Source organism: Halichoerus grypus, chromosome 10 (assembly GCF_964656455.1).
Source record: "Halichoerus grypus chromosome 10, mHalGry1.hap1.1, whole genome shotgun sequence".
Taxonomy (NCBI): Eukaryota; Metazoa; Chordata; class Mammalia; order Carnivora; family Phocidae; genus Halichoerus; species Halichoerus grypus.
The window spans coordinates 82,222,900-82,248,735 of record NC_135721.1 but is presented as its reverse complement, the minus strand read 5'-3'; positions in this window follow the sequence as shown (position 1 = coordinate 82,248,735).

Sequence of the window (25,836 nt, the reverse complement as noted above, 5' to 3'; positions counted from 1 at the left end):
ATGTGGGACTCGATCCCAGGACCCTGGGATCATGACCTGAGCCAAAGGCAGATGCTTAACGACTGAGCCACCCAGACGCCCTGCAAAGAAGTTTTAATGTTGTTTTAACCAACTCTCTTGACACTGCACATGGGAAAGTTTCTATCTTCCTAGAAAATAAAACTTAGAAATAAGACTCCTGAAGAATTATTTTCTGGTTTTGCAGCTGAAGAAGTAATACGTAAAATCTTTCAGAAAGGATAAGAGCGATGCTTCCCATGCATAAAATTTTTAATTAACTTCTTATTTTGGAACAAGAAAGCACACAATTATAGCTTGCATCCTTATGGCATTGTGACACAGAATTCATCTCACAACTGATTATAAGTAAAAAGGGATGATGAACATCAAGTAAGTTAATCTTTTCAGAATTTCTAGTGGTTATTTTCTTACTTACCAAACAGAAAAATCACATGTGAGAGTTGGTAGTAAAGCCAATAGCAGAGTGAAAGTGACAGTTCCTTTTTTTTTTTTTTAAGATTTTATTTATTTATTTTGAGAGAAAGAGAGAGAGCATGAGGGGGGAGGGAGGGGCACAAGGAGAAGCAGGCTCCCCGCTGAGCAGGGAGCTGGAAGCAAGGTCATCCCAGGACCCTGGGATCATGACCTGATCAGAAGGCAAAGTTAACTAACTGAGCCACCCAGGCGCCCAGCAAGTGACAATTCTTGAAGCTTGCTATACTCCCAGAATGTTTCAATCACTTTGGCTACTTTCAATACATGCGGAGAGGCAAAGTTACTACATTGTATCTTGGAAAGCCAAGCTGAGTTTCAGATACAACCAGGAATCTTATGTTGGATGTCCTCACTTCCTGAGGCCAGCCAGTCTATTTACACCCCAAATGCAGTATCCTCGCTTTTGTTTTGTTAACTCTGCCTTTGTAAAGTACGGGCTTTGGGCCAGCTCCCCCCCACCCCTCCCCTGACTTAGGGGCTCAATTTCCAAATTGTAAAAGGAGGGTAATAGCACAACCCCTTCCTTTTCTGATCCTTCTTCGAAGACAACTATCGCTTGGATTTTAAAATTTTTACTCCTTTTCTTTATAATTTTGTCTGCTTTATAATATGTAGTTCACTTGTGAATGTTTTTGAACTTTTACATAATTAGAATCGGTCTTGTTTTGTTTAGTATTAAGTATTCTTCATCATTCTCGTTAATCCTTTTTCGGGTATGTGTGCTGTAAAAATGTCCCTTCTGTCTCTCCTCTTCTCATTGATGTGAGTTAGTGCTTCCTTAAAAAGCTGGCTCATACTGTTTCTTCCAGGAACTCTACCTTTACTATCTGGTATGAATGGGTGAGTTGGGGGGAGGGGGGTTGTGGGGAGGCAGATACCAGATTCTACATTAGAAATGCAGGGCATATGCTGCAGTTGTTTTCAACATATGTGTTTCAACGTGTGTGTATAAACATATATATGTGTACTTATGTGGTCTATATATGCGTGTGTTTGTATGTATATGTACATATATATGGACTTGTGGTCAGCCCTTTGCATATATATGCGTGACTGTATATATACACACACACACACACACACACACATATACCTATATATGTAAATCTGTAAATATATATGCACACACGAAGATTTGTATAGTGTATATATATATACACATATACATATTTGTATAGTGTATATATATACTTGTATATATATTTGATTTGTATAGTGTATATATATACACATATACATACAGATCAACTATATATATATGTCAATGTGTATATATATGTATGTGTGTGTATGTACACATATGACAAGTGAGAGGAAGAGTAATAAAGTTTGGAATACTTGCTCATGCAGGAATTCAGGAACACTAATAATTATTTGTGCCACATTTCAAAGGAAAGAGAAATATAGAGAGTTTTCTTAAAGCTCTTTTCTGGCACATGCTGCCATTCCCTGAGATAGCTCACTGGACGTGGACTTGAACTGGGATATGGAAATGTTTAGTCTTTAGTCTTATTCCTAATTTTTCCCAGAATCCTGGGGGCATAATGAAAAAAAAGAGCAATAAAATCCTTGTTTTGTTCTATGGGATGTTGGCTCCAAGTACAGCTGGTCTTTGGTCACCCAGGCAGGTTGGATTTTCTAGATTTGAGAGTTTATGGTTGAGATACATTCATTGCCTTGTATGCACTAATGCTGTTTTTATTTTGAGAAAAGTACATGAATGTATGGACTGCAATCGTCTTATGAATTCAGCCTAGGTTGATAAATTGGTTCCATTCAGAATATGTAAAGCCAGTATGTGTTAGAAGGAAACATTTTGAAAACTGCTTGATATTTTATTCTACACTTGCCTAACCCCCACAAATAATCTATTTAAGATTTATAACATAGCCAGAAAATTCCAAACAAAAAAAAAATGCTTTCAAAATGTAGGCTAGTAATGTGAGCTATTACAGAATTGAGGGTAGCAAATCAAAATGCACATCATTCTTGCTATTATAGGTTTGGCACCCTGAAGGACATCTTACAACAGGTTAAACAAATTAGAAATAAAATTAAAAAGTATTTGGTAGATCATTTTCTATCAAATGGATCTGAATTTTGACAAGGGTCAAAAATAACCAGGTGGCTTTCAGACAGGTTTGCATTGTCCTTGTTAAGGGAGGAAGCCCGAGAGCTCCCCCATTCCGAATGGACTCAGAGTGAGCCCTTAGAGGACACCATGTGTCAAATGTTAGATTACATGGTTCTTCTCGGGGCACCCTGTTGCAGGGGGCATGCATGTCACTGACACTCAGATCTAGGACTGCCAAGGAGGGGGGTTTAAATTATTTATGTTCTAAAGCTACCCAGGTCTCTATGAGAAGTACTCACAAGTTCCAAGTTCAGTCCTACAGGGATGTGTGGGCAAGCAGCCATGGCAGCAAGGAATGTCACCTGATGTGGTGATTTATCTGAACAAACTCAGGCAAAAACTTAGTCACCCCGGATGCTGGGTTCTCTTCTTTCTCTTCTATTCTTTTGTTCCAAACTGCTCAGCCAAAACACAGCATTATTCTTTCATGCATGACATCTCAAAAGCTCTGCATTGATTCAGGAGTTTACTGACAACAAGTATAAATGATTAGAAAAATATCCTGTGATGGTATTTTCCCCCCTGTAAATTCCATCTGTTACTCTTCAAATACTCTAGAGGCTAAAATGTGATTTGAACCATTTCTCTCTCTCTCTTACTCTCTTTTTCTTTGAAGTTGACAAAGCCATGCTGTTCTTGTGAGCTCACTGGCTAATCACATATTTCTTTTGACTTGCTTGCTTCCCAACCAAAAATCACAGAACTTTGTAATTTATAGCAGAAAAATTCACAAGAACAAAATTATGTTAAGGTCACACTACATAAGGAAGCTTATCATCAGTAAAGAGGAGATAGCTTACCCCCAAAGAAACAAAAGCAAAAACAAAGCCAATAACAAAAAATAAAAAACAAAAACCCAGAAATAGTTCCCAAACTAGGATTTAATTTCTAACGGAACTAAATTGACAGCCAACTTAGCCAACTTAAAAACAAACCATATTTAGTTTCTTTGGCAGGACAATGATATTGTAGGACTACAAATATTCCTTACCTCATCTAAATATCAGGAAGAGTCCACCCATCCCCCCCGGACAGGTACAAATGTGGCACCGTCTGCCATGGCTCTGATATAGGCAGTGACTCAGAGCTATGCAGACTGACGGGAAACGAAGAGCCAGTCCCAGGGGGTCCCTGGAGGATGGACATGGTCTTGGTTCTTGGGAGAGGCTGAGGACTCCAATCATTATTCTCCACAATGTGCTTATCACCCAGCAACCTTTCTTGGGATCCTCATTAGCACACAGCCCCAAATTGTCAGAGTGCTAGTTAAACAGCAACTTGATAGACACACCATCAGCACTGTTCTAAAAAGAAACTTCTGGAAGCCATGCCCAATCTTTGTACTGGGGACCAGCCTTACAGCAACCCAACGCCATCCATGAGCCCCGGGTAAATGTAGAGGTTATTGAGGGTCTGCAGAGTGTCCTTCTGCACCCTTGGGCCAAACGTGTCAAGAGGAGCTGGCTGTCATTGTGCTCCTTCAGCACAAATTCCTCAGAGGAAAGAGTCCTTTGAGGTTGAGTGAGGACCACTGACACATTAAAGTAGCCTGAGGAACAAGCACGCTCAGTGGCGCTTGCACTGTCCCTGGCCAAAATCTGCTAAATCTTCTGGGATTTTTCTTCCCTCATTCTCTCAAAGCCACGGAAACATTTCAGGAGAAGCACAAGAACGATACTTGCCAACATTCCACTCAGATTTATTGGGGGGCAAGAACTTCCAATTTTTAAAAGCTATCAACCAATGAGGGACTGCAGTCACTGTGTTTCATATCTACCGGCATATTCAGTATAATCAGCAAGGAAACTGAAGGAAAGAGTGGTAGGTGTGAGGGAGCAAAGATGTTTGCAGGTCTGGAAAGCTGACAGACTGTCGGGAGGGTTGTGTTGATTGTATTTCAGTCTGAGCAGTTCATTCAGTTTTGCTCCAGAAAAAGCAAAACAGGTCAGGTGATCTTTTCGCTGCAACAAGTCGGAAAACAGACGATACATTTAATTCATCAATATTCAACATGTAATTGGCTAAAAGCGGCATCTGACATCTTCTATCTCCTTTCCTGGGGTTCATCAACAGCAAGCCGCTCCGCCAAGGAGCTTGGGCAGCAAGGCCTCCGGATGGGGGAGCGGAGGGAGTGACCACACAAACACACTGGCCGCTGGGGGGAGCTGCTGAGAGGGCAGAGTCTCACTCTCAGTGGCTGCGCAGGTGTTTCACCCGGATTCTCCGGCTCTCTGCATGCTACCGGCCCTCCCAACCCCACCCCCGACTCAGACCCCAGTAACACCCACACCTCCCAGAGCTTCAGATGTACCTTGAGCACATGCCATGAAGTGGCACAATTCAGGAACACATTGCTACCTAAATCGATACTTTGTTGCAATAATCCACATATCTGTCTGCTAAGACTGTATCTTTAGAAAGCACTCTGAAAACAAACATGTACCCTTTTAAGAAACCAAAACCAAGCAAGCAAGCAAGCAAACAAACAAACAAAAAAACCCCAATACTGTATACTGTTTTTTGTCCTCCAAAAAGAAACGAATAAACAACAGCATGGTCTCTGGGGTATGAAGTCACTGATGTGCTCATAAGGAAATTGTTTCTGTTTCTACTGGGGTTTTATGAGCAGAGCTCTCTCTATTATGACCTCAGAGCTGACAGTCTAATGAGAAGCAGTTTTAACTGGAATAGCATTTTAACTGGAAAAGCCATTTGGCCAAGAAGCTTAGGTTAGTAATGTCATGCACATATTGTTTTATTTACAATAAAAAGAAATACATAGTAATACTTATCAATTAAGGAGGCCATGATTTAATAAACATATGTATGCTCTTTGAATATATGTTTAAATGGAGTACCCAGTCAAAAAAATTTTTATGAGAAATTAGGCGACAACCATTTGACTAAAACATAAGAATTTAAAGCGCCTTTATAGATACATAGGCTGCAGACTGAAGTCTCAAGAAACAGTTACATCTGAGATTTGTTTCAAATGAAATAAGAGGATTAGAAAATGTCACAGCATCTTTTTATTTGACAGATATTCAGGGATTTTAACAATATTAAATCTACTAGAGATATCCTTTATTTATTAAAAGATCCTTCATCGGACAGCCTTTAAAAATCCCAATAATAAATGTCATTGAAATGTTTAGTCTGTATCTAAAACAAATGTGTGACTGTTTGAGGCTACACATCTTCAGTAGCTGGCTAGGAAGCAAGCCCTATGTAGACTATAGAGACACACATACCCATCACAGCGTGCACCTGTGCGGATGTGTGACTCATAGAAAGTCCCCCTAAGAAGGCCACGCATGTCACCGTGACACCACGCCTCTCGAAAGTCTAAGCAAAGGTTTCTATGTATGAATATTCTTCAGAGAAGAAAGTTCAAAGCTTTACCTGGACTAAGAGGATTCAAAACCTCCCCCAAAAGTTAAGACAAAAATGAGATTTGATTTTTGGGGATGTGAGCTCATCAGATACAGAGATTGTGTTTTATTCGTTGCTGTACCTCTTACGCCTGGCAAAAGTGGGTTCTACGATGGTTAGTTTTATGTCTCAACTTAGCTGGGCCATAGTGCCCAGATATTTAGTTAAATTTTATTCTGGATGTTTCTGTAAGGGTGGTTCTGGGTGAGATTCACATTTAAATTGGTGGACTTTGAGGAAAGCAGATTGTTTCCCACGATGTGGTGGGCCTTGTTTAAGCACTTGAAGGCCTGAACAGAACAAAAGGCGGACCTCTGCCAGCAAGAAAGAATTCTGCCAGCAGACAGCACCCCGACTTGACCTTTACCACAGGCTCTTCCCTGGGTCTCCAGTAGGCCAGAGCACCCCACGGATTTCGGACTTGCCAGCCTCCGTAATCGAATAAGCCAATTCCTTAAAAGAAATATCTCCCTATATCTGGACACATCCTATTTGCTCCAGTTCTCTGGATAACCCTGACTAATACAGGGGTTCATGAAATGTTTGCTAAGTGAAGGCCGGAGTGAATGAGGGGATGGTGTCCCACTGTCTTACAGTCACAGTGTCCTTCTTGAGTCAACACAGTGCTAGTTGGCTGCCAGTGCCCAGAACATTTTTTAAAAAACTTACGTTCTAGGAGTTGCCTGGTTTTCAAGATATTTTCCCCCATTTCCTAATGCGACCTTCCCTTCTTTTCCTCGGGTGATATTTGGAAATGTACTTGATTTTAAGTAATAAACCTGGCTTGAAGTAATTCCTGTATTTTAGAAGTGATAATGTCTCCACCTGCAGAAAAGAGAGACATACCATCATGGGGGGCATTTCAAAGACTTTCCCAAGGCTCTGAGGACAATTCCAAGAAATGAAAAGGCTTTTCCTAAGGTGGGATGATGAAAGTTTTCTGATGCAGAGATGTCCGTTTTGAATATGTATTTTTACTTCCAAATCCAAAATAATTAAAGGGACAGTTATGAGGTCACCTCAGTTCCTCATCTATCATTATTCTGACCATCGCTATGGTTATTACTGGGATTATTACCAGATCAGTGTTTACCCCTTCCATAGGCTGCCTCTGTTAGCTCTGTAAGTGAGCAGGAAGTATTCCACTTTGAACTGCTTGGAAAAAACAGACTTAACTCAAAGGGAATTCATTGTGATGACAACTAACATTCATTCAATGCGATCATGACCTGAGCAGAAGTCAGAAACTTAATCGGCTGCGCCACCCAGGCACCCCAGGCTGGACATTTTTTTCGCCTAAATCTCAGAGAGTAAATACTTTTGGCCTTGTAGCCACATACAGTCTCTCTTGCTGCTGCTTCCCCTCCTCCCTCCCTCCCCTCCCTACTCCTCTTCCCCTCCCCTTCCTCCCACTTCCCTTCCTCCTTCTCTTCCTCTTCTTCCTCTTCTTGTAAGCAGCCCATAAAAACTATAAAAACCAGGGGTGCCTGGGTGGCTCAGTCAGTTAAGCTTCTGCCTTTGGTTCAGGTCATGATCCTAGGGTCCTGGGATCGAGTCCCACATCGGGCTCCCTGCTCAGTGGAGAGCCTGCTTCTCCCTCTCCCTCTGCTGTTCCCCCTGCTTGTTCTCTCTCTCTCTCTGTCAAATAAAATCTTAAAACAAACAAACAAACAAAAAACTATCAAAACCATTCTTAGCTCACAGTGACAAAAAACAGACAATGGGCCAGATGTAGACTGTGGTTGGCAGATTCCTAGCAGATCACTAGATCCTCATAGCAACCTCTAATGGATCAGGTCCTATGGTTATCCATTTTACAATAAATTAAGGCTTAGAGGTGGGAAAGAGTGTTAAATAATGCCCGAAGTTACACAATGTATACAGGCTGCTTAGGAATTCGAAGCAGTTGTTCTCAAAGCCTACTTCCTGAGCCAGCATTCCCTGGAAACATTTCAGAAATGCAGATCACTGGGCTCTGTTCTACAGGGTCCAAAATTGCAAGGGTAGGACCAGCAACGTACATTTTAACAAACCATTTAGGTGAAATTGGCACCCTGCTGGGCTGCTACTGCATCACTTGGGTGGGGAGTTAGAAATACAATGTGGGCCCTACCCGTGACCGTTGTCAGAACCAGAGGCTCTGGTGCCCCAGGTGATTCCGAGGCACACTCAGGAGGGGACGGGTGCTCTCTTCTAGAGGCTGAACACCGGGCTGGCTCCTTCTCTAGCCTATTCCTTGTATCCGCAGAGTAACTACCCACCGTTCCCAGAAAGAACTGTAATTATGTTCCACACTTTACATCATTGACCCAGATAGTCTCGATTTTCACATTTTACTAAATTTCAGTCAGTTACAAGACTATTTTTTTCCTGTTGGACGTGTGGGATATTATGTTTGAAAGTAAGGTTAGCAACATTGTAACTTTAAAGAAATTGATCCTTTATGGGTCCCTCCCACTAAATGAACAATAAATATTCACTTTAGATTTATAAACTCTTCTCTGCTCACTGAAAATTGTTTCATTACCTCATTACCTATGGATATGTGGATGTGTGCGTGTGTGTATTTATTTCAGCTTATTCTAATTCAGATTTCTTGTACAACTAATGGTCTTTGATCTAATTCCACCATTAGATGATACAATTTTCAAGGAATAAGGCCTAAAAATAGTTTCTCTTGTACATTTGTCCTTGAATCACAAGGTCAGGAATGATATCCTGGATGTTTCTCATTCTTTGCAATTCTATACGTAGGCTTCACAGTTTGGCAATGTAAGCTCTGCCTTTAAGGCCATCTCACTGATGAATTTTGGGGAAAATTCAAATGAGAAAAGGAAATTTAAAGCCATGGGCAAAAAAAAAAAAAAAAAAAAGAAACTAGGTTAAATGCCCTCAGAGATGAAAGAACCCACTGTAACACATGGGCAAACTCAATCATGGATTTAGGTCATGTTTCACTTACTTTCATTTAACAAGTTGAGCACTAGACTAACTCATCTCCCATTGCTGTCTAGTGGCCTTAATCACTTTTAAAGAAGACATATTTCTGAGTCATTTTACTTTACAGGAATTCAGTAAACCTTAGAACTTGGGCCAAAGAGAGTGAAACCATAATTTCTTATACATTCCAAAGTATTTCTTCAAGAAGCTTCTAGGAAGAAACAGATGGTTCAAAAATTGCTTCTAAGACCTTCTTCCCTAAACCATTGCTAATTTCCTGAGATTTGCTAAGGAATCAAACTGAACTCATTACCTTACCCCCTAAGGAAGCAATCCATCCCATTTTTTTTCTTATTTCTGACGTAATTTGCTTCAAATGAGTAATTCAATGACTATACAAATTGGATAATGTTATGAACATTCTGCCAGTTACCCAGGCTTACAGTATATTTTATATGCACCCCTTTCTGTCCTCTGCCATCTGTCATTCCAACACTAGCACAAAGTCACTTTGATTTCCACTTGAGTTATGGGTAGCAATCTGTCAGATCTGCTTCCACCTCTTCTTGTTTCTTCTCCCTTATTCTAGCGACTTCCTGATGTCCTCCCTATTCTTAGTCTCGTTCTACACCTAATACCCATCTTCTAGATGTTCTTTCTAAACACAGCTCCTGGCTTCTACTTTTCTACTGAAGACCCATACTATTCCTAAATTGTTAATTTGCACCAAGTCTAGACTGGTTCACTCTTCTATTTTCTTTCCTGCTTCTTGAACAAGTGAAGAACATACTCATTTCCTTGCTTATTCTCAATCTGTCCTTCATGTCAAGGGATGCTCTCCCCTTCTCTGTTTCTTCATACTTTTTTAATCTTTCAAGACCCGTGTCAGGACATATGCCCTTGACTAATACTTGCCCTACAAACTTGGTCAACATTCGTATCTTTCTCTTAACATAACCAACACCTACTATTTGAAATACCATTTAAAAAGTTGCTTATCTGCAATGTAAAACACTGCTGCACATTGTCTGATTTTATGGCAGACTTTATGACTGTTGACTTTATGACTGACTTGCTTGTTATTTTGTGGACCTATCAACCTTGAATAATTTGAAATGCATTTAGGACAAGTCCTCAACACCAGACACTCAAGAAATTAACTCACTCAAGAAACATTTTTCCTCTACTATGATCTAGTTATACCTGAAGTAATTCAAACCCAGTGCTCCAGTTGAAGAGATGCATTCCTGATGTCACTATTTTTAAGTATCTAAATTTATCCTATCATTTAGGCAACAAAGCTATATTGGTAAAGAAGGAATTTTAAAATATACTCAGGTTTTCCTTCTTATATTTTAAGTAAACTTCTAATTTTAGAACATTTTTAGATTTAAAGAAAAAAATGTGAAGCTAGTACAGAGTTCCTATAAACCCATACCCACTTTTCCCTAGGAAACATTTCACATCAGTGAGGTACATGTGTTAGAATTAATGAAGCAATATTGATACATATTATTAACTAAAATACATACATTATTCAGATTTCCTTAGTGTTTACCTAATATCCTTTTTTAAAAGTTTTGTTCTTAGGACACTACATTACATTTAGTATAGTGTCTCTTGGACTTTTCTAGATTGTTACAATTTCTCAAATGTTCCTTGTTTTTGATGACCTTGACAGTGTTGAAGAGTACTGACTGATCAAGTGTTTAGTAAAATGTCCCTTGGTTAGGATTTGTCTGCTGTTTTCCTCATCATTAGTATGTGATTAGTGGTTTTTTGGGGGGAAGACTGCAAGGGTAAAGTTCCATTTTTGTCACATCATGGTCAAGGTGCATTTATCCATATGAGTTCTTTTGTGTGAATTTTCATTACTTGCCTCAGGCAATGTTTATTAGGTTTCTTCACTGTAAAGTTTTTATTTTTGGAGGACAAAAAACAGTATACAGTTTATTAGGTTTCTTCACTGTAAAGTTTTTACTTTTCTATACTTTACTCTTTGGGAGGAAATAACTAGTGCAGCCTACAACTAAGAGTATGAAGTTATGCTACTTCTTTTTGAGGGGAGAGTTTTTACATAAATTATTTGGAATTCTTCTACATGGAAGATCTATTTTCCCCATCTATGTATTTATTCAATGCATTCAATCATTTGTTTATGTCAATATGAGCTCATAAATATTTAGTTCATACATTGCATTATAAAGCAATACTACTTAATTTTATGGCTCAAATTATTCCAGATTTGGGCATTGGAAACTCTTTACATTGGCCTTTATGCTCCTTTGGTTCATCCCCATCACTGTGTGTGTGTGTGTTTGCACATGTGTGTGTTGAACACTTCCTTACTTTCTGACACTACAAGATGCTTCAGGCTCATCTTGTATATTTCCTTCCCAATCTTAGACTCAGCCATTTCTCTAAGAAAGCTTGGTTCTTTTGATTGGATAATGGTTATTAGAAATCAAGATCTTGGCAATAGATTTAATCCTTCCTTATTTTTGGCTCCCTTCTGTGGGGATCAGGAGAAGTGTCAGCATAAGAAAGCATACATAATTATTATACATATAGTGCTTGGGTAAATGAAAACATATGTCCATAAAAAGACTTGTATGTGAATGTTTGTAGTGGGTTTATTCATTTAAGAAAAAGCCAAAAAACCTGGTGACAGACCAAATGTCCTTTCTGGAAAGGATCCACCATTAAGAACATTTGTGATTCATGGGAAGAGGTCAAAATAGCAACATTAACAAGAGTTTGGAAGAAGTTGATTCCAATAATCATGGATGACTTCGAAGGTTCAAGACTTCAGTGGAGGAAGTATCTGCAGAGGTGGTGGAAATAGCAAGAGAACTAGAATTAGAAGTGAAGCCTGAAGATGGGACTGAATTGCTGCAATCTCATGATAAAACTTGAACAGATGAGGAGTTGTTTCTTAAAGAGGAGCAAAGAAAGTGGTTTCTTGAGATGGATTCCACTCCTGGGAAAGATGCTGTGAAGATTGCTGAAATGACAACAAAGGATTTAGAACATTGCACAAACTTAGTGGATAAAGCAGCACAGGGTCTGAGAGGATTGACCCCAATTTAGAAAGAAGTTCTACTGTAGTTAAAATGTTAGCAAACAGCATCGAATGCTACAGAAAAAATTGTTCATGAAAGAACGAATCAGTTGATGCAGCAAACTTCATTGTTGTCTTATTTTAACAAATTACCACAGCCACCCCAACCTTCAGCAACCACCACCCTGATCAGTCAGCAGCCATCAACATGGAGGCAAGGACTTCCCCCAGCAAAAGGATTACAACCTGCTGAAAGTTCAGATGGTGGTCAGGATTTTTTAGCAATAAGGTATTTCTAAATTAAGGCATATATACATATATATACACAAAAATATATACACACATGCATTTTAGACATAATGTTTTGCACATTTAATAGACTACGGTATAGTATAAATATAACTTTATGGGCTGGGAAACCAAATAATTCACTTGATTCACTTTACTGTGATACTTGATTTTATTGTGGTGGTGAAATGGAAACCACAATGTCTCCAGGGTATGCCTGAATATCACATACTTATTATTATATAATAAAAGCATAACAGGGGCACCTGGGTGGCTCATTTGCTTAAGCGTCTGCCTTCAACTCAGGTCCTGATCCCAGGATCCTGGGATCGAGTACCGCATCATGCTCCCTGCTCAGCGGGGAGTCTGCTTCTCCCTCTACCCCTCCCCACTGCTCGTGATCTCTCTCTCTCTCATAAATAAATAAAATCTTTAAAAAAATAATAAAGAACAGGTTGGTGTTACCAGAGGTGGCAGTGGGGGGTGGGAGAAATGGGTGAAGGTAGTCAAAAGGTACAACTTCTAGTTATAAAATACGTAAGTCATGGGGATATAATGTTCAGCATGGTAACTATGGTTAAGAACACCATACTGCATATTTGAAAATTGCTAAGAAAGTAGATCTTATAAGTTCTCATCACAGGGGAAAAAATCGTAACTATGTAAGGTGATGGGGTGTAAACCATACTTACTCTGGTGATCATTTAGCAATATATATAAATATCAAATCATTATGTTACACACCTTAAACTAATATAATGTTATATGTCAATTATACCTTAATTTAAAAAGCTTTAAAAAGAAATGAGGGCAAACAGGGCAAAAATAAGTTATCTAAAAGCAAACTATAGACCTTCTCACTCTTTTTCCTTGTGACATAGACGAAGCAAGCTTTTTCCTAACCTTCCTAAGTTTAGGAATGGTGGATGCTATTGTGCACCATGCAAGCCCTCCTCTCTGCCCTTCCTACCAGGAACACTCATTTCCCTAGCAAGGGGGTCATTACAACTGGCAGCTTGCAGTTGAGTGTCCTCTCACAATTGTCTTTGACTGAAGAGCTGCCTTGCCCAAGGTCATGGCTAATTTTGGTGGGCAGCCTGCATTTGATGTGTGGTTGATGTGAGGGTTTAAGGCTTGAGCCCCGGGCCCCAACGTGGGGCGCCTCTGCAACCTCACTTCAGCTCCAGAGCTCCCTGTGGGACGAGTAGACCCTTGGTGTGATGGCCTCTGTCCTCATAGCTCAATGCTGTTCCACATGCGTTGCCCTCCAGAGCTCTCACTGTAAAGGTCCTCGCTGCAAACATCAGTCGAGGCATCTACTTCTCTCGCTGACTTGGTACACCATACCATTGAGAAATCAACTCATTATGCTCTTCTGTTGTGTTTATTTGTTTTGTTAATTTTGGATCACACATGAAAAATGGCAAGAAAGAGATACCCCTTCTCAAAATTATTACTGTATATCTCAGAAAATGCTTATATCATCTATCTATCGATGTATCTATCTTAGAAAAAGTAATTATCTGTAGGTAGTGAATCCTATTTATCCTCTTGTGGGTTCCCATTCGCATACTCTGTTCCATATGGGCTGCTTACTTAGTGTACACAAACTGTTAAAGGCCACATTTGTTAGAATTCAGAACTTAAACATTAGTAGAGGTGTTGCCTGCAAATATGCCGTCCTTAAGGAATGGTTTTCTTTCTGTGATTTATCTGATGCATTTTTTTAGTCACTTGAACACACACACGATTAAGAACGCCTTGTAGTGAATGTCTGAATTCATTTCTTTGAAGTGTTTACACAGGGCTCTAAGTCAGAGTATTCATGCTAAATTGCCAAATCCGTTAAGTACATTGAGTCAAACTACCAGTTTCCTCCTGCCCTGAATCAACCCCATAGGCGTGATGTTATGGGCAAAGCCTTGTTCTCTCTTTTTAATGTGGATCGTGGTACCTCCTTAGCTGAGGTTTTTAGAAGAATAGAATGAGAGGGCATGCAAGAGAGTCAGGGTCAAGTTCTGGGCCGGAGGAGGGTGTTATGAACCTAATCATTCGTGGAGAGTTTTTGTCTGCTATGGGTCAGTATGGACGGCATGCGTTCCTCTGCTTGGTGGTTCAGGCAGGTGTACACCCACCAGCAGGAGTACAGCAAAGAGGACAGCTCTCCCAGGGTTTCCAGGAGTTGTACTCAGCTGCATGAGTTACAGGAGCATCGAGGTAATTTGCATGTTATTTGCATAAGAGTTGGTATTTATTCATAAAATGATATTGGCTACTTTCAAGTAATTTTCAGGTTCATTTGTTATTGCTGCACTGAGGGCTATGGCATTTTGATTTCCTTCTCTCTCTTCCTTTTCCCCCATGACTGTAATTAACATAAAAAACTGAATTGGGCAATTGAGAGATGAGAGAAAGCACAGGCCACAGGGGATGGCCCAGCATTGTAAATCTTACTCCCCTATCCCTCCGCTAATACCCTATGGCCCATTAACAACACACAATAGCTAAGACAACAGGCTGTTGTTTCTTAATATTCCATGAATTCAGCAACTATAGACCCATCTCCTCAGGTCTCTGTAATTGGTATTTGCTCTGCCTGGAATGTTCTTCCTCCAGATATTTATTCATATTGTTCATGTCTTCAAATTAGGGATGCCAGATTTTGCAAATAAAAATACAGGACATCCAGTTAGATTTGCCTTTCAGTTAAACAATTAATAATTTTTTGGTGTAAATATGTCCCATGCAGTATTTGGGACATACTTAAACAAAAACTTATTTGTCATCTATCTGAAATGCAAATTTAACTGGGCATCTGTAATTTTTCTGGCAACCCTACCTCAAGTCATTCAGGTCTTTGCCAAATGTCACCAGCTGTGATAGGTCTTTGCTGACCATTCTTAACCTAAAAGATTAAGCACTTCCTAGCACTATGTCTACCCCGTTCTGCTTCATTTTTGAATTCACAATACATGCCACTGCCTGACACAACAGCATATATTTCTTCATCTGGTGTAGTAGTCAGGGTCTTTGCAGTAAACAGATGGTGCATTCAAATAGGTAAATACAAGAGAGTTGAATAGGGAGCTATTTATAAGATGTGGGAAGCATTAAAGGAGGCCATGGGATGACCAAGCACCTGGGACAGCCAGACTGAGGCACCACCCCTAGAACAGTCCACAGAGCTAGTATCCGGAGGGCACAGAATGGGGGCGGAGGGTGGAGAGTAGATTCGACAGAGCTCATGGAACATACACAGCACATTTGGCCGTTGTCAGTCTCCCCTACTAGAATGGAAGCTACAATCATGGCAGCAGTTTTATTTTGCTCATTGTTCTGTCTGTAGCCGCTGAATAACACTGGCCATATAGTAGATATTTCAGAAATATCTGGCGAAGAATTCAGTGTGTTTGACTAGAGTATCCAGCCGAGACATGGTTGAACTGATTGAACAAGCCAGTCTAGAGAAGCAATCGCTTAAGAGACAAAAGCAGGGCTAGTTTCTAGGAATCCATCAAATCCATTTCTCAGAAACTGCATGGCCAAAAGTGAAAGCACAGACAGCAGGTACATTCTAGACAGACAGTTGACACCAGGTCATCTAACAGATGTAATGGAGTTGTCGTCAGAGAAGGGTAGAATGCTGCCAAGGAGCACACAGGATGTGTCAGAAAGCCAGGCAGGTGCTCTGCGTCAAGGTGGTGCGGCAGCACCTAGCACCACCCAGCCTCTGAGCAATCCCAGAACTAGGGCTCTAGGATGGACAGATGAGGGTGAAATGGAGAAGGTGATGGAGGGAGGGAGGACTGATGTCCCAAAGAGATGGGTGTTCTCACTCATGGGACTGAAATTACGGCACTCTACTCAGGAATCTGTTTAGCAGACCTTAGAAAGTGGAGAAAGAATCTGAATAACAAAGTAGAATTCAGGTTGTTAAGTCTTAAAATTTGAAGTCAAGAGTGGCCTTGCAGTGACAGAGACTGCTGAGCCTCAGTGTTGGCCTTGATCCCATTAGACTCTCCCCCGAAGGATTAGACGAGGCCCAAGCCCCCCAGTGGGATGGCCAGAACTTTATAAATGGAAAAGAAAGAAATTAAGGGGGATAACTAATGTTTATCGAGTATTTGCTTTGTAGCTGATACAGTCCTGCATTATTGATATCTTTCCCCATCAAATCCTCAAAACTACTCTGTGAGGTACTTACTATTTTCCCATTTACCACTGCAGAAACTCATTGATAGACCCGAGTTCGAAGACATGTACAAAATCTATGCAATGGTTCTCATCATATTTCTTTCTGAAGAAGAATCTAGTTTCTGAAGATGAATTTCTTCTGGCTCTGTATCCATTTCTACTGAAACGAAGCTCTTCCTTTCGTTATGACATCAGGCCAGATAACAAAGGGTTCTTTCCGGAATGTCCTAAATAATGGCAGGGTAAAAATACTTGTATTCAAAGGATGGCTTAAAATATTTCTCGCTACTGATCACAGGTGATTTATGGCAAAGAATGTTTTATCTGTGTTGCATTAAGGAGTTAATGATACTCAAAAATACCCTGATCAAGTGACTTGTCAGGGAAGAAGCCTGGTGTGTTGGGAATGGATGAAGGATGCGTCTGACACGGGGGGATCCTGGTGTCTATAAATATTGAATGATGGTAGCTTTTGTAACTTAAAGCCTGGGAACTACCATGTGAGTGGTTTTAAATTCAGTGTAGAAAATAATTGTCCAAATATATCAACGTGGCCCTTGAGGTCTCCAGATCACATTTTAGAAAGTGTCCATTTTACCACTGCCTCTAAAACAAAATGATGACTTTCCTCCCCAGTCTGGACATTTTTACAACTTTATCTCCCCTTCCAAAAAGGAAAATAAGCTGAAAGGGAATTGTTTATTAAATACCTGCTCAAGGTATGGGTAGCTCGAAGTAGCCACCCGGAGCTCTCCAGTCCTCCTGTGGCTTATAAATAATTGGAGTAAACACATCACTAGCAGGTGGCAATGATGGAAACGATGATTACTTGGTTTTATAGAGAACCATTCATTTAAGCTCTTTTAGATTAATCAAGATAGATTGTTTTTTAAAAGACCTCTAATTACTTTCTTGTTAATTATTTATTTTCACCAAGCATTTTATGCTTGCCTGTTAGTTAGTGGCCTTGTGATGTATGTCAGGGTATCAAATATTTACTTACAAGCCTGGCAGTTGTGAACCAGGACTGTCTTGCCCTGCTCCATCTTGGGCTTAAGCCGCTCATCCTCAACATCTTCCTTCATCTACAGTGGCTTTCATTAACAGTATGCTAAAAGTAATACCTTGTATTTTCATGGTGCCTTCCATCTAAAAATTCTTGTTTTTATCATTGACACGGAAAAGGTATACTTCTAAGAGGTAGTTTAATTTAGTCCTACCATGTGCCACATACAGTATGTCTTTAGCATCACTGGCCATGATAAGTTGACTTCATGACACCCCAGTCCCCACTCTTACACTCAAAGCAGACATTACTAATCCACATTGGAATTGTCCAGCTAGTCCTTGATCCAATTATAATGCTTCTTAACACAGTGCCTCAAGCAATTTACTCCAATCGATTGATTTTTATCTACAGCGTCAACTCATATTTATCATCCACTATCCACACTTGGAACACCTTAGTGAGGGTGAGCTTATTACCTCACAGAGAGCTTATTAACTCTGGTTGTGAGAACAGTTCTTTCTAAATACTCTTCAACAATTTAATCTATCAAATGCTATTCTTAAATTTCTGTCTCTTATCCCTTTATCTACCTTTTTCTTATCTACTCTATTTGTTTTACCTTTGTTTGTCCTTTAGCTCAAAAGTATCAACTCCAATCATGGCGCAAAGAAAATATAACATAACTGCTCCATATTTATAGGGTCTGTTTTATTTCAAATCTATTCAGGTTTTAAAATAAGCAATCTACTTTGTAGGTTTTGGAGAGACTGAGAATCATCCAGGGAGGAAAACAAAGACTTTCAAAACCGTTCTTAAAAATGATGACAGAAGGTCACCATAAGAACACCAAAGATGGAGAATTAGGAAATAATTCATTGTTGAAACTTGAAGCTGCCAGGACGCCTGGGTGGCTCATTCGGTCTAAGCGTCTGCCTTCGGCTCAGGTCATGATCACAGGGTCCTGGGATGGAGTCCCCCCATGGGACTCCTTGCTCAGCGGGGACGCTGCTTCTCCCTCTGACTGCCACTCCCCTTGTTTGTGCTCTCTCTCTCTGACAAATAAATAAATAAGATCTTTAAAAGACAAAAACAAACAAACAAAAACTTGAGGTGCATTTTGAGAGGCCAGAAGTTTTTCTGGACAGGTAATAGGGGAAGCACATTCCAAGCAGAGGAATGGGTCAGAGGTGTTCTACTACCTATGAAAGATCTTTTAGACTAGAGATTTTGAAACTTAAATTGGAAGGCTTGCTAAAACACAGATTACTGGTTCTTCAGAGCAGCTGATTCCATAGATACAGGCTGAATCTGCGCTTCTAACAAGGTTTCATGCAATGCTGATGCTGCTGGTCCAGGGACCACACTTTGAGAACCACTGTTTCTAGCGTGAGATCTCGGTGTGCCTGCTCCGGTTCCACAAGGCTGTGCCTTCTTTTCTGTCTGTCTTGCTTTCTAAGCAGGGAACATGGAAACGAGTCAGGATGAACATACTATTCAAAATCTTGAAGCCTTGTCAGTCTGGCAAGGGGATCTGTGTCAACTTGGCCAATGTGTAGTCACAGTGTGTCACACTGGTGATGGTCAGGTGTGCAGCTGTGGAGATGGGGAGGGAACGCATAGCCAGTAGAGGAGGTGGGGAAGAGACCCTAGGGGGCAGCATGCGGACACGGTGGGGAGGAGCCTTCCATCCGAAATTCTACAGTAGGGTCTTCAGCCATTGTCGGTAGTGACTGAGATTTGGGGCTCTGACTTTTCTAGGGCATATAGCATTGTCACCTCCTTATACAAGTCTCACTGCCATTCTAGGTAAGAGTGGTCTGTGCACCTCCTTCCCTCCTTCTTTTGAAGGATGGCACTTGCCTTTACTTATATTACTGTTTAACATTAAAAATACAGTTCCTTTATGTTCCTTTCTCTATCTCCCAGCTACCCTCCTTGTTTCGATTCTCATTGTACCTGCCCTTTAATGGGATTTCAGATTAAATGATCCTCATATTTCAGTTTCATAAGCTATCACTGTTTTCCCAACACCACTGCCATGATAAATACTTTGCTTTGAACGAAGATGTTCCGTGCATCAGCATGGGTGTTTGGTATAATGGAGCAATTCACAGGCAATTAGCTCAGCTTGGTGAGCTCATCAGTGCAAATCTGCAGGACGGGCTTCACTCTCTCTGAGTCACCTATCATGCCAGAAGCTCTAGAATTTCATTTTGTTCCAACAGTTCTTTTCTTCCCCCTAATCTGGCCCTCCCTTCTGAGACCACAGCTGCTGAAGATGATGCCAGAGCCATCAAAGAGAGAGAGATTTTAAAAGGGGGAGAGCTACAGAGAACAGTAGAAAGGAGGAGGTTGAAATAGCTGCTTCACCGTATTTTATTACATTTGCTTTGGGGACACTTCCCAAGAACACACTTGGCATATTCCTAGTGGACTACTTTGCAAAGCTTATTCTTGCTGCGCTCTTCCCAGCAGGGAATGCTGGGGGCACATTTCCTCTGACTGAAGGGAGCTTGAGAAGCTACCTGTCTTCTCATCACAGGTTTGCAGCTGGGAACCGTCCTGTGCATCTGGGTGGAGGCTTTGTCCTCCTGGTCTGGGTTGAAGGGCTTGCCTTTGGGAACCTCAGGGTGGTTCCCATATTATCTCCAAGGCATTTTCCATCCAGAGTTGATCTGATCAAATGCTATCAAAATTGTGCCACTCCAACCTAAAGGCACCCACACACTTAAACAGAAGGATCATGTATCTAGCAACCAAGAGGGCAAACAGCTGTAAGGGAGTTGACATAAGAGAAAAGATTCCTGAAATTTTATAGAAATGTTATCCACTTCCCCTGCTTCTCCTTCTCCTCCTCTTTCTTCCTTTTCCTCCTCTTCTTCCTCTTCCTCCTCTTCCCTTCTCCATCCTTTCTTTCCCTTCTTCTTCCCTTTTCCCCCTCCTCCTCCCCCTTGTCCTCCTCCTTCTCTCTCTCAAGAAACAGTCAACTTAGTTTGTCGCTCATTATCAGCAGTTAATATATTCGTTTCTCTCTATTCCCAATCCCTCCTTATAGTGATTTCTATACTTCTCAATAAATTACTCTAATCCAAATAAGCTTTAGAATATCTCAGCATTTACCACGTGTGAGATTTTATGATTACTTATTGATTCCACCAGACTTTCTCCCTTTCTCCAAGTATTCAAGTGACACTGGGCATATATTCTTTCTTTAAAATCAGACTGGATTTTCACTGGCTTTGCTCTCCCAGAAGTGAACTGGAGATGCTCTGGGGTGATCCAAAATCCCCATCAGGACATGCTAATCAACGTGGTTCATTTTCTAAAACTCTCCTTTTTATTCCATTTGCCTGGCTAATCACAAATTGGTCCTTAATACATGGAAGGCCAAAGAAATTAGGATAAGCCAAAGACACAAGTGAACTCTGACAAGAAGCCATTATGTTTTCCCTTTTCCAAGTCACTGGGCCTTTGTGGAAAGGGACAGCTGCTGCAGAGAAAACAGGACATCTTGGGCCTCCGGAGGGAAATGCCAGTTGGAATACTTTAATCTTTTTGTTGAAAATCCAAGCAGCTTATCTTTTCTGAAGGTTCCCTTGGGTAATAAGAAGTGTGCTTAATATTGCAAATTCTGCTTTGCAAGTGCTGTTGTCTGGTGTCATCTTATACAGTGTGAATGTTCTTTCTCTTCCCTTCACCACCCCCCACTCCAAGCAAACCCAGCATGTGTTTGGCTCTCGGTCAGTTCTTCTTTGGGTGTAAACGTCTTGGCATTTCTGTCTCAGTTTTGGCTGTAGGAAAGAACATTTTTCAATAATGCTGTTGAAATGCTGCTTTCTCTACTTCAGTGCTTTATCTGGCAAAAGGATTTGCTGGGATCAGACCCAAAGTAAAGGGGAACAAAAAAAAAAAAAAAGGAAAAATAGCTGTGGGAGCAGGATGCCGAGTCCTCCACTCATGATTCTGTAGCTCATCACTTTCCTTCCCACACCCCAGAGAGTCCTTGCATTTTGCATGAGAAGAGCTATTCGATCCCACGCTAAACTCTTGATACTGAGCCCCCACTTTGACTATGCTCTCTCCTAGGTCAAACATCTGAGAATGGGACAACCCTCATGCCGGAGTAAAGGAATCGAGAATGGAGTGTTGTGGCCAAGACTGACCAGGATGCCTACAGGAATTGGACTCCCAGGGCTATGTGTAAAATTTTGTGAAGTTGCTGGTCCATCTCATTCAGCTCCAGGCACTTTACAGAGTCTTTGGTTTGTGCTACTGGCCCGTAGATTTTCTCCTCCTTTGTCTCAGTTTCTACTCAGCACATGCAAGCTGTTCTCCTAAACATGCTGCTCCTTTCTAGGGTCTTGGAATGCTTGTCTTAGGTGGTGCTTGGGGGCGGCAGAGTGGTGGAGGGGAGCTGCTCTAGTGGACACCTCTCCTCATCTTCCTGAGAAAGCCTGCTGGACCCTCTTAGCAGGCATGAGCTGAGAACCCTCTGTCACATCATTTTTTGGTCTTTGAGCTCCAGAATGGAACCCACCGCCATTTTACTCCCACAGTCTGAGATATTACTTCCAGTTGCTTCTATCCTCCTTCCCACGTACCATGGATCAACTGCAATATGGGCTCAAGAGGGAAACTTTTGAGACTTTCCAAAGGGTCTGACTACCAGTTCACCAGGGAAAGAGAAAGGAGGTAAAAACATGTGTGCTGAAGTTTCATTTTTTATTACTATGTTATGTTAATCACCATACATTACATCATTAGTGTTTGATGCAGTGTTCCATGATTCATTGCCTGAGTACAACACCCAGTGCTCCATGCAGAACGTGTCCTCTTTAATACCCATCACCAGGCTAACCCATCCTCCAACCACCCTCCCCTCTAGAACCCTCCGTTTGTTTTTCAGAGTCCATCGTCTCTCATGGTTCATCGCCTCCTCTGATTCCCCCCTTCATTCTTCCCCTCCTGCTATCTTCTTCTTCTTCTTTTTTTTTTAACATATAATGTATTATTTGTTTCAGAGGTACAGCTCTGTGATTCAACAGTCTTGCACAATTCACAGCACTCACCATAGCACATACCCTCCCCAATGTCTATCACCCAGCCACCCCATCCCTCCCATTCACCACCACTCCAGCAACACTCAGTTTGTTTCCTGAGATTAAGAATTCCTCATAACAGTGAGGTCATATGATACATGTCTTTCTCTGATTGACTTATTTCGCTCAGCATAACACCCTCCAGTTCTATCCATGTCATTGCAAATGGCAAATTTCATTCCCTTTGATGGCTGCATAATATTCCATTGTACATCTGTACCACATCTTCTTTATCCATTCGTCTGTCCATGGACATCTTGGCTCTTTCCACAGCTTGGCTATTGTGGACATTGCTGCTATAAACATCGGGGTGCATGTACCCCTTCGGATGCCTACATTTGTATCTTTGGGGTAAATACCCAGTAGTGCAATTGCTGGATCGTATGGTGGCGCTATTTTCAAGTTTTTGAGGAACCTCCATACTGTTTTCCAGAGTGGCTGCACCAGCTTGCATTCCCACCAACAGTGTAGGAAGGTTCGCCTTTCTCCTCATCCCCGCCAACATCTGTTGTTTCCTGACTTGTTAATTTTAGCCATTCTGACTGCTGTGAGCTGATATCTCATTGAGGTTTTGATTTGGATTTCCCTGATGCTGAGCAATGTTGAGCACTTTTTCATGTGTCTGTTGGCCATTTGGATGTCTTCTTTGGAAAAATGTCTTCTGCCCATTTCTTGATTGGATCATTTGTTCTTTGGGTGTTGAGTTTGATAAGTTCTTTATAGATTTTGGATACTAGCCCTTTATCTGATATGTCATTTGCAAATATCTTCTCCCATTCTGTCGGTTGTCTTTTGGTTTTGTGGACTGTTTCTTTTGCTGTGCAAAAGCTTTTTATCTTGATAAGGTCACAATCGTTCATTTTTACCCTTGCTTCCCTTGCCTTTGGTGATGTTTTTAGGAAGAAGTTGCTGTGGCTGAGGTCAAAGAGGTTGCTGCCTGTGTTCTCCTTTAGGATTTTGATGGACTCCTGTCTCACATTTAAGTCTTTCAACCATTTGGAGTCTATTTTTGTGTGTGGTGTAAGGAAATGGTCCAGTTTCATTCTTCTGCATGTGGCTGTCCAATTTTGCCAACACCATTTGTTGAAGAGACTGTCTTTTTTCCATTGGACATTCTTTTCTGCTTTGTCAAAGATGAGTTGACCATAGAGTTGAAGGTCCATTTCTGGGGTCTCTATTCTGTTCCATTGATCTATGTGTCTGTTTTTGTGCCAGTACCATACTGTCTTGATGATGACAGCTTTGTCATAGAGCTGGAAGTCCGCAATTGTGATGCCGCCAGCTTTGCTTTTCTTTTTCAACATTCCTCTGGCTATTCGAGGTCTTTTCTGGTTCCATACAAATTCTAGGATTATTTGTTCCATTTCTTTGAAAAAAGTGGATGGTATTTTGATGGGGATTGCAGTGAATGTGTAGATTGCTCTAGGTAGGATTGACATCTTCACAATATTTGTTCTTCCAATCCATGAGCATAGAACGTTTTTCCATTTCTTTGTATCTTCCTCAATTTCTTTCATGAGTATTTTATAGTTTTCTGAGTACAGATTCTTTGCCTCTTTGGTTAGATTTATTCCTAGGTGTCTTATGGCTTTGGGTGCAATTGTAAATGGGATCAACTCCGTAATTTCTCTTTCTTCTGTCTTGTTGTTGGTGTATAGGAATGCCACTGATTTCTGTGCATTGATTTTATATCCTGTCACTTGACTGAATTCCTGTATGAGTTCTAGCAGTTTTGGGGTGGAGTCTTTTGGGTTTTCCACATAAAGTATCATATCATCTGCAAAGAGTGAGAGTTTGACTTCTTCTTTGCCGATTTGGATGCATTTTATTTCTCTTTGTTGTCTGATTGCTGTGGCTAGGACTTCTAATACTATGTTGAATAGCAGTGGTGATAGTGGACCTCCCTGCTGCGTTCCCGACCTTAGGGGGAAAGCTCTCAGTTTTTCCGCATTGAGAATAATATTTGCTGTGGGTTTTTCATAGATGGCTTTTATGATATTGAGGTATGTACCCTCTATCCCTTAACTCTGAAGAGTTTTGATCAAGAAAGGATGCTGTACTTTGTCAAATGCTTTTTCTGCATCTATTGAGAGGATCATATGGTTCTTGTTCTTTATTTTATTAATGTATTGTATCACATTGATTGATGTGTGGATGTTGAGCCAACCTTGCAGCCCAGGGATAAATCCCACTTGGTCGTGGTGAATAATCCTTTTAATGTACTGTTGGATCCTATTGGCTAGTATTTTGGTGAGAATTTTTGCATCCATGTTCATCAAGGATATTGGTCTGTAATTCTCCTTTTTGTTGGGGTCTTTGTCTGGTTTGGGGATCAAGGTAATGGTGGCCTCATAAAGCGAGTTTGGAAGTTTTCCTTTCATTTTTAATTTTTGGAACAGTTTCGAAAAATAGGTATTAATTCTTCTTTAAATGTTTGCTAGAATTCCCCTGGGAAGCCATCTGGCCCTGGGCTTTTGTTTATTGGGAGATTTTTGATGACTGCTTCAATTTCCTTAGTGGTTATAGGTCTGTTCCAGTTTTCTATTTCTTCCTGCTTCAGTTTTGGTAGTTGATACATCTCTAGGAATGCATCCATTTCTTCCAGGTTATCTAATTTGCTGGCACAGAGTTGCTCAAAATATGTTCTTATAATTGTTTGTATTTCTTTGGTGTTGGTGGTGATCTCTCCTCTTTCATTCATGATTTTGTTGATTTGGGTCATTTCACTTCTCTTTTTGATAGTCTTACCAGGTGTTTATCAATATGGTTAATTCTTTCACAGAACCAGCTCCTAGTTTCATTGATCTGTTCTACTGTTCTTTTGGTTTCTATTTCATTGATTTCTGCTCTGATCTTTGTTATTTCTCTTCTCCTGCTGGGTTTAGGCTTTATTTGCTGTTCTCTCTCCAGCTCCTTTAGGTGTAGGATTAGGTTGTGTATTTGAGACCTTTCTTGTTTCTTGAGAAAGGCTTGTATTGCTATATACTTTCCTCTTAGGACTGCTTTTGCTGTATCCCAAAGATTTTGAAAAGTTTGTTTTCATTTTCATTTGTGTCCATGAAGTTTTTAAAGTCTTCTTTAATTTCCTGGTTGACCCATTCATTCTTTAGTAGGATGCTCTTTAGCTTCCATGTATTTGAGTTCTTTCCAACTTTCCTCTTGTGATTGAGTTCTAGTTTCAAAG